The sequence below is a fragment of the Carcharodon carcharias genome, chromosome 20 (genome assembly GCF_017639515.1).
Source record: "Carcharodon carcharias isolate sCarCar2 chromosome 20, sCarCar2.pri, whole genome shotgun sequence".
NCBI lineage: Eukaryota > Metazoa > Chordata > Chondrichthyes > Lamniformes > Lamnidae > Carcharodon > Carcharodon carcharias.
The window spans coordinates 60887694-60903437 of NC_054486.1; positions in this window are offsets into that span (position 1 = coordinate 60887694).

Here is a 15744-nt window from a genome sequence, read left to right on the forward strand (position 1 = left end):
GAAAGTGAAGATGGACATCATGCACTTCATGTCATATGAATCTAATCAATTGTTTAGTCAATATGTTGCACTACAAAAACATGGCTATTTCCACAAATCAGACTAACTGAGCCAGTTAACAGTTTTAGCCATGTGCCTCTCATCTGATTGTCTTATAGATCACTAACATAAAAAAAAACTCAAATAAAATGGTGTGCTGTGCAATCCTAGACATTAGAATTTGTTACTGGCCAGTTAGTCAAGTGCTCATTCTTCAAATAACCTTTGTCCCTACTGTAGCGCATTCATCAAATTTGATAGACCTCTAGTGGCCATAAGAGTATTGCATTAGATTTGCCATATTGCTGAGGAAAATCTTGATAGCCCAGATCTTTGGCAATTTGATAATGTCTTCTCTTAATGTTTAGAAGAAATTAGAGAACACAAGGAACAGAATAATGCCTTTTTATTGAATTTCTCTTTTGGCATAGTGTGTCTCATTTAGTTTGACTGGGGGCTGAAGTATTATGTCAGATGTCTGCTAGGACTCTGGCTAGAGTTAGCTCAACATTGAAAATATCTGGATTGCCCACTTCTCATATTAACGAAGATTTAGAGCCACTGAAAAATTGAGACACTTTTGCTTTCATTCTGTCCTTTTTTTGGTACAAGTGGGGTGGGAGATCATCAATTTACACAGCATTTCCAGTTCTTAAAGGAATAATTCATACAAATGATTCTCAACCAATTAAGGTGGCTTACCTGCATAAAATCCATTTTTTGTATGCACAAAACAATGTGTGCTTTATAGAAAAAACAAACCAGTTACTTATGAAATATTTACATATTTTAATGCCAAAAGCTGAAACCACAAAATTATTGCAGGTATGAATCAGCTATTAATTAATATTAGTAATGTTTAATATGAATGCATGTATCAGCTTGGAGAGTCCCAAAGTTGCTCACAAAGGAATTAAATACATCAGATTATGCTCACGTAGTTTTCCAAACACCTTCCACAGCCAGGACTGTAATTTCATATTGTACCTTTAGATGGCATGTTTTGATAACTACGGTCAGTTTCTCTGCACATTTTTCAAAAAAAGTAAGTTTTTAATTAAAATTTCTCTTTGAAAGCTCTGCTGACATTTATTCCAAAAATTACCACAATGGGTAAATTACTGTTATTCTGAGTGGTTTATTCTTAACTATTATAGCAGGTGTATAAGCTTAAAAGCATTTCCATCTTTTATAGCATATCGATGACAGTTGTGGCCTGTACAAAATCTATAGTGTGAACAATATGATTAACTTCGTATGCTGAAAACAAATTAGTTGCAAAATATGTTGTTCTTTACAGGCATTACAATAGCTGCTGTTTTGTCTTAAAAAGCAAAAATTTCTGGAAATACTTAACAGGCTTGGCAGCAACTGTGGAGGGACAAACAGAGTTAACATTACTGATTTGATATTTTGTCAAAACTGTTGTTTGGTAGCTGGCTTTTGAGTATTTAAAATGTAAATTTTTAACTGTTAATTTCAAACCCAAACTAGCCATGACTGCTATCAGTTCTTCTAGAATTGGCTATAGTCTTTGTATAGCATGTAGAAAAGAAATTGAAGTGAAATGGAATATTCTCTGAAGATTGTTATGTCTAAACTACTTGTAATTAGAGCTTCAATGTGAAATGTAAAGTTTGGCTACCACAATTGTTAACGAAGGACCTAATGAGCATTTCTAAAATTGTGTGCATGTATCTGAATATTTAAATAAATTGTTTAATGAAAGGAATTTTAGATTGTATGAATACATTTAGATTTCATTGCCTTCTGTACAGGGAGTGTTATGAAAAATGTACGTCATTTCGATGCATCTAATTCTCTCGACTCATTGTTAATATGTGGCATAATGCATATTATATCATCGGATTTCTGGTGTCTGGGTGTCAATTCCACAATTCCATAGTGTTTTCAAAATACTGCCAAATTTCCTGCTTATCCCCTCCACTTTAATTTTAAACAGCTACTCTGTAATTTGCCATACATAATTATAAATGGATTTTCTAAAACTTTACCATCTAAATATCCTTTGTATACTTTAATTACTGGTGGTAAAAATATCTAAACAGGTTTGATCATTTTACAATCAAATACTAGATCTCAAAGCAGACTTTTCTGACATCATCTTCTTGGCCTTGAGGTATTCCATATATTTTTGGCAAATTCCTTGATGCACTGTTATCTAATTAATAAAACTCCAGATACTACCAGATGGACTTTTAAAATTACCTAAGTCATTATTATTGCAATTATAAGATTCATACGATGGTTATATTTTGGGATTTTCTTTAACTTAGGGACAGTGGTGGTTGGCCAGGGGGGTGGGGGGTGGGGTCATGTGTCCTGTTCAGAAGTCTGCCTAATGATTAAAGGGAAGCCCAAGTTGTTTTGCTGGAAAAAAAAGTGTAAGGTATTCACAATGTTAGCAACATTTGTGTTTACAGTTTACAGTTATACTGCTGGTCTCCAAGATCATATGAAGGTGTTATGAATGTTGTGTTGTAAGTAGTTATGCGTAGGGATCGCTCCCTCCGGGACACCCTGGTCCACTCCTCCATCACCCCCTACTCCTCAACCCCCTCCTATGGCACCACCCCATGCCCACGCAAAAGATGCAACACCTGCCCCTACACTTCCTCTCTCCTCACTGTCCAAGGGCCCAAACACACTTTTCAAGAGAAGCAGCATTTCACTTGCATTTCCCCCAACTTAGTCTACTGCATTCGTTGCTCCCAATGTGGTCTTCTCTACATTGGAGAGACCAAACTTAAACTGGGCGACCGCTTTGCAGAACACTTGCGGTCTGTCTGCAAGAATGACCCAAACCTCCCTGTCGCTTGCCATTTTAACACTCCACCCTGCTCTCTTGCCCACATGTCTGTCCTTGGCTTGCTGCATTGTTCCAGTGAAGCCCAACGCAAACTGGAGGAACAACACCTCATCTTCCGACTAGGCACTTTACAGCCTTCCGGACTGAATATTGAATTCAACAACTACCAGATGGACTTTTAAAATTACCTAAGTCATTATTATTGCAATTATAAGATTCATACGATGGTTATATTTTGGGATTTTCTTTAACTTAGGGACAGTGGTGGTTGGGGGGGGTGGGGGGGTCATGTGTCCTGTTCAGAAGTCTGCCTAATGATTAAAGGGAAGCCCAAGTTGTTTTGCTGGAAAAAAAAGTGACTTGAGCTCCCCCCTCCATCCCCACCCCCTTTCTGTTTCCCCCTTCATTTTGTTTTTTTCCAATAAATTATATAGATTTTTCTTTTCCCACCTATTTCCATTATTTTTAAATATTTTTAAATTTTTTATGCTCTCCCCACCCCCACTAGAGCTATACTTTGAGTGCCCTACCATCCATTCTTAATTAGCACATTCATTTAGATAATATCACCAACTTTAACACCTATGTTTTCTTTTGTTCTGTTGTTTGTGACATCTTTTGATGATCTACTTCTATCGCTGCTTGTTTGTCCCTACAACCACCCCAACCCCCTCCACTTTTCTTTCTCTCTCTCTCTCTCTCTCTTCCCCCCCCCCCCCCCCCCCCCCCCCAACCCCACACACACACACACACACACACCTTAAACCAGCTTATATTTCAACTCTTTCTTGGACTCGAACTCCAGTTCTGTCGAAGGGTCATGAGGACTCGAAACGTCAACTCTTTTCTTCTCTGCCAATGCTGCCAGACCTGCTGAGTTTTTCCAGGTAATTCTGTTTTTGTTATGCTTTAAACTGTCCATTTGCTTCCAAGATAAGAGAGAGTTGGGGTCTCAAGGATGGCTAATGAGCATTTCTACCTGGATACAAACCCATGTGATTCACGTTGCCATGGAGATGGGCTTTGAAAGGAAAAGGGTTTCTAACATATCCCTGAAGTGCTCAGACGTGGACAGCCTGTCAGGATCTGGGAGAGAAGGAGCTGCAAATGGTTCACTAGGTGGGAACTCGTGATCGGATTCAAAAGACCTTATTTGTGAGGATTTAAAATGAGGCTGGAGGGAGAATCACCAATAAAAACCGTCACCGTGAAAGACAGATTTGAGCTAAATGTCTCAGGCTGGATTAGAGAGGACAGAAGAAAACCCTCGAGAGCTAGGGATCACTTAGTTTTTTTTAATTATTAATTTATGAGATATGGGCATCACTGGTTAGGCCAACATTTATTGCTCACCCTTAATTGCGCTTGAGAAGGTGGTGGTGAGCTGCCGCCTTGAACTGCTGTAGTCCCTGTGGTGTAGGTACACTCAGTGCTGTTAGGGAGGGATTTTGATCCAGTAACAGTGAAGGAACGGTGAAATATTTCCAAGTCAGGATGATGAATGGCTTGGAGGGGAACTTCCAGATCGTGGTGTTCCCATGTGTCTGCTGCCCTTGTCCACCTCGATGGTAGTGGTCGTGGCTTTGGGAGGTGCTGTCCATGGAGCCTTGGTGAGTTTCTGCAATGCATCTTGTAGATGATGTATGCTGCTACCACTGTGCGTCAGTGGTGGAGGGAATGAATGCTGTGGAAGATGTCCCAATCAAGCAGGCTGCTTTGTCCTGGATGGTGTTGAACTTGTGTTGTTGGAGCCACACTCATCCAAGCAAGTGGAGAGCTTTCCATCAATCTCCTGCCTTGTGCCTTGTAGATAGTGGGCAGGCTTTGGGGAGTGAGGAGGTGGATTACAGCAGGATTCCTAGCCTCTGACCTGCTTTTATAGCCACAGTATTTCTATGGCTAGTCCAGTTCATTTTCTGGTCAATGATAACACCCAGGATGTTGCCAATGGGGGTTTCAGTGATGATAATACCACTGAGTGTCAAGGTTCGATGGTTAGATTCTGCCTTGCTGGAGATGGTCATTGCCCAGTACTTGTGTGGCGTGAATGCTACTTTCCACTTGTCAGCCCAAACCTGGATATTGTCCAGGTTTTGCTGCACATGGACATGGACTGCTTCAGTATCTGAGGAGTCGTGAATGGTGCTGAGCATTGTGCAATCATCAGTGAACATCCCCACTTCTGAACCTATGGCAAAAGGAAGCTGGAGATTGTTGGGCCTAGGAAACTACCCTGAGGAACTCCTGCAGTGATTGACCTCCAACAACCGCAACCATCTTCCTTTCTGCTAGGCATGGCTCCAACCAATGGGATGAGTTTGCCCCCTGATTCCCATTGACTCCAGTTTTGCTAGGGCTCCTTGATGCCACACTCGGTCAAATGCTGCCTTGATGTCAAGGGCAGTCGCTCTCACCTCACCTCTGGAGTTCAGCTCTTTTGTCCATCTTTGAACCAAGGCTATAATAAGGTCAGGAGTTGCAGCCCTGGCATAACCCAAACTGAACATCAGTGAACAGGTTATTGCTAAGCAAGTGCCAACTGATAGCACTGTTGATGACCCCTTCCATCACTATATTGGTGATCGAGAGTAGACTGATGGGGTGGTAATTGATCGGGTTGGATTTGTCCTGCTTTTTCTGTACAGGGCGTACCTGAGCAATTTTCCACATTGCCTGGTGGATGCCAGTGTTGAGCTGTATTGGAGCAGCTTGGCTAGGTGTGGCCCCTATCAGAGATATATGGAAGGGGTAGGAGGTCAGGTGTCATTCTATTGCAAACTCATTTCTAGTGGAAACCAACAAAAATGTTAGTACGAGCTGGTCCGTGTGTGGATCCCATGACAGCACCATTTGTTTGGGGATGCATAGTATTGTTAAAGTTGAACTCAATTGTGCGATTTGCTATATTCATAAGTTCATTGAATACAGATTTAGTCAATGTCAGTGGCATTGTCATGGTAAGTGACACAGTGCAAATATCAATGGCTTCCTTGGACACAGTGAATAGGCTAGCAATGTTGAATGAGCACATAGACACCGCATTGCTATTGAAATGCGGCTCTTGTATAGGCTTTGTTAAGGTGAAGGAATCCTTTACTGTTTGTGGAAAATTCACTTAGAACTGGCTGTGGCAACTTATTCAACCATTTGGCTAATTCATGTTGTGCAGAACCAGTCATAGGTAAGATAAGGTGTAAAGGGTCATCATTTTTGTGCGTCTTGGCAGCCCATACATATGTGGGTGCTGTGAACTATTCAGCTGCTAGGTTTCCTTTGGCCTGGGTAACCTGGCTGGTCACTGTAAAACTTACAAAGCAGTTTGAATGCCAGCTGCCAGCCTCATTAAAATATTTGAATTACCAACCTATCCTTGTCCCACCTCTGTAGAACCCAAAAATGGGTGGGTGGGGTCAGGTTTCCGTGGTTTAAAATTTTAATATCTGTGTTTGGGAGTTAAAATTCAGCCTTGCATGCCTCACACTATTGTTTGCCCCTGTCACACACTCCATATCGTCTGTGGAGGATGCCATGATGCAATGGATTATCATAAGGTGGTGTGCAAAGTCACATGAGAAGAGTCTATGGGCTGCTGTAACTGAATGACGTTGCTAGTCCATTCACTAATGTGTCCCTCAAGGAAGCCATAGACATTTGTGCTGTGTCACTTATAATGACAAGGCCACTGACCATAAAATCGCTATCATTGATTATTCTAAAATAAACTTCTAATTTTGTATTTTAAATATATATACTTTCAAGAGAGCTCGGCGGCCTAATGAACCAATTGCCTTTTACCTTCAGGATGTAAATTTAAATCTAGCAAAGGTAATGGGATGAAAGGCCATGAGAGTGCTAGGTGTGGGAAGTGCATCTTCTGAAATAAGTTAAAAAATATTGAGGTAGAATAGAAGGAGTCTTGGGTTTCTACCTGTCAGTAGCATTAATTTAGGTAGCAAGTTTTGAAAAATACTTTTACTGCCTTGAAATTTCTCTCCTTCATGGGCATAAGAATATTTTAACGAAAGGTCAACAAAAATTATTAAAAATGAAATTCTTTGTTATATCCAAAATAGGATCTAGTTTCAGTCATCCCCCAGGAGCAGCCGCTTAGAAATCCCATAACTTATTTAGTCAGAAAGCATTTTGAACATTTTGTAATTTGTTTTCAAATGGGGCATAAAGTTACAAAAAATACTTAGCTTAATGACTGAAGGCTTCTGCAAAAATTTAGAATGGTTAATTAAAAAATTCAAATCTGCATTTCACCAGTGCCACTATTGACATCATCCTGGTTTCGGTGTTGATAGGTAAACACTGATATTGATTTTAATAGGGTTACCAACTTTGATCTGTATTAGCATAACAGCTTGGATTCCACTGCATCAAATATTAGCTGACCATAATGGGCTTTACACCCTAATCAGAAGGATCACTGAAAACTGAAAATTCAGTTTTGAAGTTTTGTTTACACAACTCCAGAAACAAATCAGTTTCATTGCATGGTGCATGTCTTTAAGCTGCCAAAATGCATATCCTGCATATACTCCAGATGGATTGCTCTTGGGTTTGTTAATTGCTGTATATTTTCTCTTGTTTATAGCCTCACAATTGCATTAAGGTTCAGATATGTTTCACTTTTTAGTCCTGGACCTGAAGGACATAAGAAATAACTACTTTGAGTTTTTCATTGTGGTTATTGTTTTCTAAACTAGTGTTTTTCTTTCAAGAAACATACTAGTTCCTTATTCCGATAAAAACTTGTGATGACTCCTTGGTTCAAATAATTAATTTCAATTGTGCAGCAATGATGTTGGTAAAATTGGCCCCAGTGTCCTTGGCCCAGGGTTATATTCTCTAGAATTCAGAAGGTTAAAGGGTGATTTGATCCAGGGGAAAAAACAGGGTTGATAGAGAGGAATTATTGCTGTTGGTTAGGGAGTCTAGAACGAGGAGACAAAGCATAAAACATAGAACCAGATCTTTCAGGAATGAAGCTAGTAAACATATCTATATGTAAAGGATGGTAGAAGTTTGGAACTCTCTTCTGCAAACAGCTATTGATGCCAACTCATTTGTTAAATCTAGAAATCGCTGATTGAAAATTCTGTTAAGCATAGGTATTTAGGGATCTGGGGCAAAGGATATGAATTTGGGTCACAGCTCTCACTGAATGGCAGACATGTTGTGGGGTTAAATGAGCTACTCCTGTTCCTAAGGGATACATTTTCTGTTGCCCTCACTTCTGATCATTATCTTTGGGTTGCATCTTTGTGGGTTTTGGATTGAAATGCTAATTCTATTTCTCTACACAGATGCTGCTTCACCTGCTGGTATTTCCAGGGTTTTCTGTTTATGTTTCAGATTTTCAGCACCTGTAGTATTTTCTTGTATTAACTTTAATTTGAGTATATCCCTCCACATCCTGTGGCCTGAAAACGGATGCAGGAGGTAGACAATGGGGTGTGTGCACCTGTTCATGTGGAGGCTTATATTTTCATGCCTCTGTGTAGCCTACTCCTTATTGGTTGTGTGCCTATTTGGGGTTGGGGAAGAAATTGAGTATCTGATGCCACAAGGCAACCAACACTTTTTAAAGATAATGGAAGAATACTTCAGAACATAAAAATGGCCACAAGACCTCTAGATCAGGCCCTTGGATTCTCTGCTGCTTTGAATGTCCTGCTGTAGGAGATGAACAGAAGGAGGAAGATCATGCCTCACCCATGTCCCAAAATAGAAAGGGCCCTCCAGCAATATCTTCAACACCAGTAGGAAGAGGTAGCTGAGGAGGTCAATGCTGTGTGTTTGGCTCCTAGCAGATGCCTGTAAAACCAGAAGAAGTTCAATGACCTCAGCATTGACAAGGTAAGGATCACAACTCTCAGCTCAACTACTCTCTTCACACCTGCAGCCCCACTCTTATTACTTCCCTCCTCCACTTGTCTCTAATCACCTGAAATACACAACTCAACATGCTTTTCTTCCCCACACGTTCTTGAGCTCAGCAACCCTCATTTCTTCACATCTTAGACACAACAGTTGCAATCAACAGCATCTTCCAAACCCGTGACCTCGACTAGCACTCAGAAGAAAATAGGTAGTAGGCACATGGGAACATCACCACCATCAAATTCCCTCCAAACCAGGCACCATCCTGACTTGGAACTATATCGCCGTTCCTTCACTGTTGCTGGGTCAAAATCCTGGAACTCTGAACCTACTGTGGATGATCCTACACTGCCGTAATTGACTGTCCCACAAGTCGAGGATGATGTCTACTCAGTATTGTGGGTTTCTGTCATCGATTTTTGTGACTGAACAGGCTGATTCTTAACCCTCAGATCTTTGGACACGTGGAACAGGACATCCCGCAAAGTAGTGGGATGAGAAGTGCAGGATTTTCTTCCTTTTCATTCCTCCTCTGCCTCACTCTGCCTTATCATTAACATGATGTGACTCAATGTGATGCATTTTGGTGGACGAGTTGTCACTATTCTCCGATTGGTAGCCAACTCCTCCCAGTCATTAATGTCAATGCTGCCACACTTCAGGGAAAGCTTCAGAGTGTCTTTGAAGCATTTTCTTTTCCCTCCCCAGGATCTTTGACCATTTAAGAGTTGGGACAACAGGACCTGATGGGGGAAACATTTTTCAGCCATGAAGAAACAAGTCTGCAGTTCATCAAAGTTGATTTTGCAGGAGTTTTGCCTGAATGCTTGTGGAGTTGGCTTCAAGAAAGACACTAGCATAAGACACTGTCAGTCCCTCCCTCAACCAACGGACCAGATCTAAGACCTGCAGTCCTGCCACATTTAGTTGTGAATGGTGATGAACAATTAAACAACGCACTGGAGAAAGAGTCTCCACAAATAATCCCATGCTCAATGATGGAGGAGCCCAGCACATCAGTGCAAAGGATAAGGCTGAAGCATTTGTAGCAATCTTCAGCCAGAAATGCAGAGTGGATGATCCATCTTGGCTTCCTCCAGAGGCCCACAGCATCGCAGATGCCAGTCTTCAACCAATTCAATTCACTTGGTAGCAAGAAACAGCTGAAGGCACTGGATACTGCAAAGGCTATGGGCCCTGACAATATTTTGGCAATAGTACTGAAGATTTGTGCTCTAAAACTTTCAGGAGTCTTTCATTTATATAGTTGGTGAGTTCTGGCAGTACATCCAAGATCTTATTCTGGATGGTAAAACCAACTCCATGGACACGAGATCACTGTCAGCCTTTCCATTCCACTAGAAGGTGTATCCTTCTTGTCTGTTCCTTCAGCTGCCCCTCCCAGGGAGAAGGCTCTTACTGAGGGCACTGATGCCAATTTGGAGTCTTGATAGCTCAAGTGATATGATTGCAGCTCTTCTTTCTGAACAGTCACTCTTGAGATTGTCCGTGAGTGTTCTAATATTCCAAGTTGCAAAATTTAAAGTTTTCTTTCTTTGACAACGAAGATGGTGATCCCACGATGTGTGGTTTCCCAGGCAGGAGAAAGGGGGCTTTTTCTATCTCTCCTCACTAATTGAGGTCAGCAGAGGATATCTTAAGGAGGAATGATCAGTTGCAGATCTTGCTGTCCCAACACAGACGTCTAACAAACTTCATGCATCTGTCACCTGTGTGCAGATTCTTGACGAGGGACCCCTAGGTGCACAGGACTGTCTGGGAGGAAACCCAATGGCATTAATTTGCAGAAGTGCAGAGGGAATTTCTGTACTGTGCCTGATCAATATTTAGTGATATCAGTTAAAACAGATTATCTGTCATTATCACATTTCTGTTTATGGGATTTTACTATGTTCAAATTGGCTTCTGCATTACCTACATTAGAACTGTGACTAAGCTTCAAAAATACTAAGATGCTTTGGAATGTCCTGAGGTCACAGAAAGCACCATAGAAATGCAAGTCTGCAGTTCCTTCCTTTGACAGGGAAAGGGAAATTCAAACAATGGTACAATTATTCATATAAAGGCTTCTGATAAAAAGGGAGATTAGTTAGAACTTTTCAGGTTGCTTCCAGAGGCAAAATTAATGTTGTTAATGGGGAGACATATAAAGAAAAATATTCTTTCATGTGATGTGTGTCACTGGCAATGTCAGCAATTATTGCTCATCCCTAACTACCCTTGAGAAGGTGATTGCGAGCCATCTTCAACCGCTGCAGTTAATCCAGTGTAGGTGTAACCTACAGTGTAGTTTAGGAGTTCCAATGAAGTAACAACGATATAATGCTCAGTCAGGATGGTGTGTGACTTGGAGGAGAACTTGCAGATTGTGGTATTCTCCTGTATCTGCTGCCCTTGTCCCTCTCTGTGGTAGAAGTCAAGGGTTTGGAAAGTGCTGTCAAAGGACCATTGATGAGTTGCCACCCTGGATCTTGTGTATGGTGCACACTACTGCCACTGCATCTGTGGTGGAGGGAATGAATGTTTGAGGTTACAGTTGGGGTGCTGTTCAATCAGGCTGCTTTGGCCTGGGTGTTAGAATGTGGGACTTACAATGTGGTTGTGTTTTAAAATGTCTCTTTTAACTTAAGGTACGACAGAATGTTCTAGATTGGGGGGGCGGGGGTGGTCATATGAAACTTCTGCCTGGAAACAGGCCCATGTGATCTGGTTGTCATAGGTTATGGTTTGGATTTTCCCTATCGAAAATTGAGTGACACTTTTCACATCTTGACACAGCAGCGGGGCAGCTACCTTTGTGAGATACAGGCAGAGAGGAAGCAGGTTGTTGGTAAGAATCTGTTTGTCACTTTGAAAGCAGGGAACAGAATGGGACTATTGGCGACTTAAGCAACAAGACCCAACTCACTGAGGTGGGTCTTGCTGGTGGAAGTCAGATCTGGCAGACACCAGATGAGTGGAACAACTTTCTAGGACATTGAAAGTTGCAACCTGTGAGCAGTGAGCCTACTGGAAAGCTGGGAATAACTTGGCACTCATTTATGTAATGCCACGTATCTGCCAGAAGTGTGGTGCATAATGAAAGGGGTTGTAAGAAGTATCTCAATTGCATTAATAGTTAATGCGAAAATGGCTCTTTTTCAGTTTGATGTTTTACTTGCCTTGAAGTAATGTTTATCTTGATTTCAATTTGTTTGTTAAACTAACAGTCATAACATGTGGCATCTTGCCCTTCAGTTTTTTTCCATCAGTTGCTAAAAAAAATCATTTTTTAAGTTAATGGTCCTAACGGGGATTGTAACAAATTGGGGGCTCTTGTGGGACTGAAACCCAGAGGCTGTTAAATGGGTACACTGGAATTTTCCAGAGTTGAGGCAAATGAGATTTCACATTTACTTTGGTTGTATTCAGTGAAAAGTCAGCGTGGCAACTTCTATTGCTCAGGAAAGGGAAGGCCTGTCTATATTTAAATTCTTTCTTGGCATGTAGCAATTGCTGGCAAGGCCAACATTTGTTGTCCATCCCTAGTTACCTTTGAGAATGTGGTGGTAAGTTGTCGTCTTGTGCTCTTGCAGTCCACGTGGTGTAGGTACATCCACCGTGCTGTTAGGAAGGGAGTTCCAGGATTTTGATCTAGCATCAGTGAAGGAACAGCGATATAGTTCCAAATCTAGATGATGTACAGCTGTGGGAGGGGTTAGGGTGGTTTGCAGGTGGTGGTGTTTCCATGCAGCTGCTGGCCTTATCCTTCTAGGAGGTAGAGGCTGAGTTTTTAGAAGATGCTATCAAAGGAGCCTTCATAGGTTCCTGCAGTGCATCTTGTGAATGGTACAAACTGCTGCCATTGTGCTTTGGTGGTAGAGGGAGTGAATGTTTAGGTTGGTGGATGGGGTGCTGATCAAGTGGGCTGCTTTGTCCTGGATGGTATTCAGCTTCTTGAGTGTTGTTGGAGATGCACTCATCCAGGCAAATGGAAAATATTTCATCATAGTCCTGACTTGTGTCTTGAAGATGGTGGACAGGCTTTGGGGAGTCAAGAGGTGATACTCGCCTCAGAATTCCCAGTCTCTGACCTGCTTGTATAGGTATTTACATGTCTGGTCTAGTTCAGTTTCTGGTCAATGGTAACCCCCAGGAAGTTGATAATGGGGGATCCAGCAATAGTAATACCATTGAATGTCAAGGGAAGATGGTTAGATTCTCTCTTGTTAGAGATGGTCATTACCTGGCACTTGTGTGGTGCAAATGTAACTTGCACTTATCAGCCCAAGCCTGAATGTTGTCCAGGTCTTGTTGAGTGTGAACACAAATTGCTTCACTATCTGAGGAGTTGTGAATGGCACTGAATATTGTTCAATTATCAGCAAACACCCCCATTTCTGATCTTATGATGGAAGGAATGTCATTAGTGAAGCATTTGAAGAAAGTTGAACCTAGGACACTACCCTGAGGAAATCTCCTGAGGGACTGAGATAATTGGCTTTCAACAACCATAACCATCCTCCTTTGTGCTAGGTATGTCTCCAATCAGTGGAGAGACTTTCCCCTGATTCCCATTGACTTCAATTTTGCCAGGGTTTCTTAATGCCACATTTGATCAAATACTACCTTGATGTCAGGTGCAGTGACTCTCGCCTCACATCTGGAATTCAAATGTTTTGTCTATGTTTGGACCAAAGGTCAGGAACTGAGTGCCTTTGGTGGAACCCAAACTGAGCATCGTCGAGCAGGTTATTGCTGTGTAAGTTCTGCTTGATAGCAGTACCGATAACACCTTACATCACTTTGCTGATGATCGAGAGGAGACTGATAGGGTGGCATTTGGCCAGTTGGATTTGTCCTGTTTTTGTGGACAGGACATACCTGGGAAAATTTCCACATTGTTGGGTAGATGCCGCTGTTGTAGCTGTACTGGAACAGCTTGGCTAGGGGCGCAGTTAGTCCTTGTGCGCAAATCTTCAGTATTATTGCTGGGATGTTGTCAGGGCCCATTGACTTGCAACAGCTAACAAAGGTTATTTTGAAGGCTGTGGCAGAGAAATTATATTTGACTTGAAAATAGGGACTTAAGAAGGCAGAGGTCATTGAAGTATTGGCTCAGCACTTGAATCTTGAGGAGGAAATTGGCAACCCCAAAAGCACTCCAGTTGAGTCAGCTTGACTGCAATTATAAATGAAACAACTTGAATTGGAAAGAGAGAGAGAGAGGAAAAAATATGAATTTGAAAAAGAAAGAGAAATGCAAAAACCTGAATTAGAATTCCAATTCTAAAATTTCACCGACTGCTTCAGTAGCTAAGCAGTTGTGAATAGTGCTGAACATTGTACAATCGTCAGCAAACATCCCCACTTCTGACCTAATGGAAGGAAGGTCATTGATGAAACAGCTGAAGTTGGTTGGGGTTGAACATATACCCTGAGGCACTCCTGCAGCAATATCCTGGGAGTCACCCATGGGTGTCTTCCTACATGTAGTGAAAGTACCTGCCCATAGCCTGGAGGTGTTTAAAAATAAGAGTTTACAAGGACTGAGAGGTTATAACTATCAGAAAGGACTGAACAGGCTAGGGCTCTTCTCTCTAGAAAAAGACTGCGATGTGACCTGATGGAGGAGTTTAAAATTATGAAGGGGTTCAGTAGAGTTGATGTAGGGAAGATGTTTCCACTTATGTGAGTCCTAAACTAAAGGCCATAAATGTAAGATAGGCAGTAATAGATCCACTAAGGAATTCAGCAGAAACTTGTATACCTAGAGACTGGTTCAAATGTAGAGCCTGCTACCGTGTGGAATAGTTGAAGCAAATCAAATCGATTTATATAAAGGAATGCCAGATAAACACAGTGGGGAGAAAGGAATCGAATGATATGCTGATAGGGTTAAATGAAGTAAGTTGGGAGGATGCTTGTGGCATCATAAACACTGGCATAGGCCAGTTAGAACAAATGACCTTTCTCTGTGCTGTAAATGCTTCGGCTGTGAAAATCGAGTCCATATGGCTGCAGTGCTACCACAGTGGCTGCAGTATGGATGCTGACTTTCACAGATGACCTTGCAGGGACCTTGAGTAGTTCTGGGCCTTAAGGGTCCCATCTTTAGACAGTAGCATGTCAGCATGTGTGGCAGTGGTCTGAACTGGCTGCAGTCAGGCAACGGCAAGGATACAAGTGGGATGGCAGTGCTGGGAGCACGAATGCTGTTATCCTGAGGGAGGACAGCAAGTTGTGCACCAAGGAACCATTGGCACTTCCCTGGGGTGATGCCTCAACAATCCTGGTAATCTGTTGAGGGATGGCTTGCTGACCTGCTCAGTGGGCAGCAAGCCCCTTTCAGCACTAGCATTTGAAGATCTGATGGCACCAAGTTGGGCTTGTAAGGCAACAAGCGTGGATCTCATAACATTAGCCTGAGCATCCAATGCAGCAGTGAGACGTTGGGTAGCTTCTACCTGTGCTGGAAGCGGAGACACGGGCCAGCAGTTGCTGCATTATGGCTGCATCCACAAGTGCTGTCATGGAGTTGGCCACCACTTGCATGTCAAAAAGGATGGGCTCCAAGTTCTTCGTTTTACCCCCTGCCAAGTTGGTGTTGGACTCCTCATGCTCCTGGATAGTGACAAAAGGCTGCCTAGCAGGTCTGCTAATGCGCCAAGCATTTTGGTGTGAATGCCCATCAGTGTTCTTTTGTGTAGCACTTAATCAAAATCCTCATCTGAGTCCTCTGCTGCAGAACTTGTCTGTGACCTCACCCTCTGGCAAGCTGGCACATAGACTTCCTTTAGCCCAGTCCTGGCTGCAGGTCACTCGTGCCTGGTGATTCACCATGTGCTTATCCTAAATCTATACAATGCTGTAAGGTATGCTCAGTGCCAATATCTGAGCTGGGTAGTTGTGATTGTCAGATCAAGCGATGGTGCTTCTTTTCATCTGAGGTCTGATGTAGTTCTCATCCTTCATAATGCAAATGC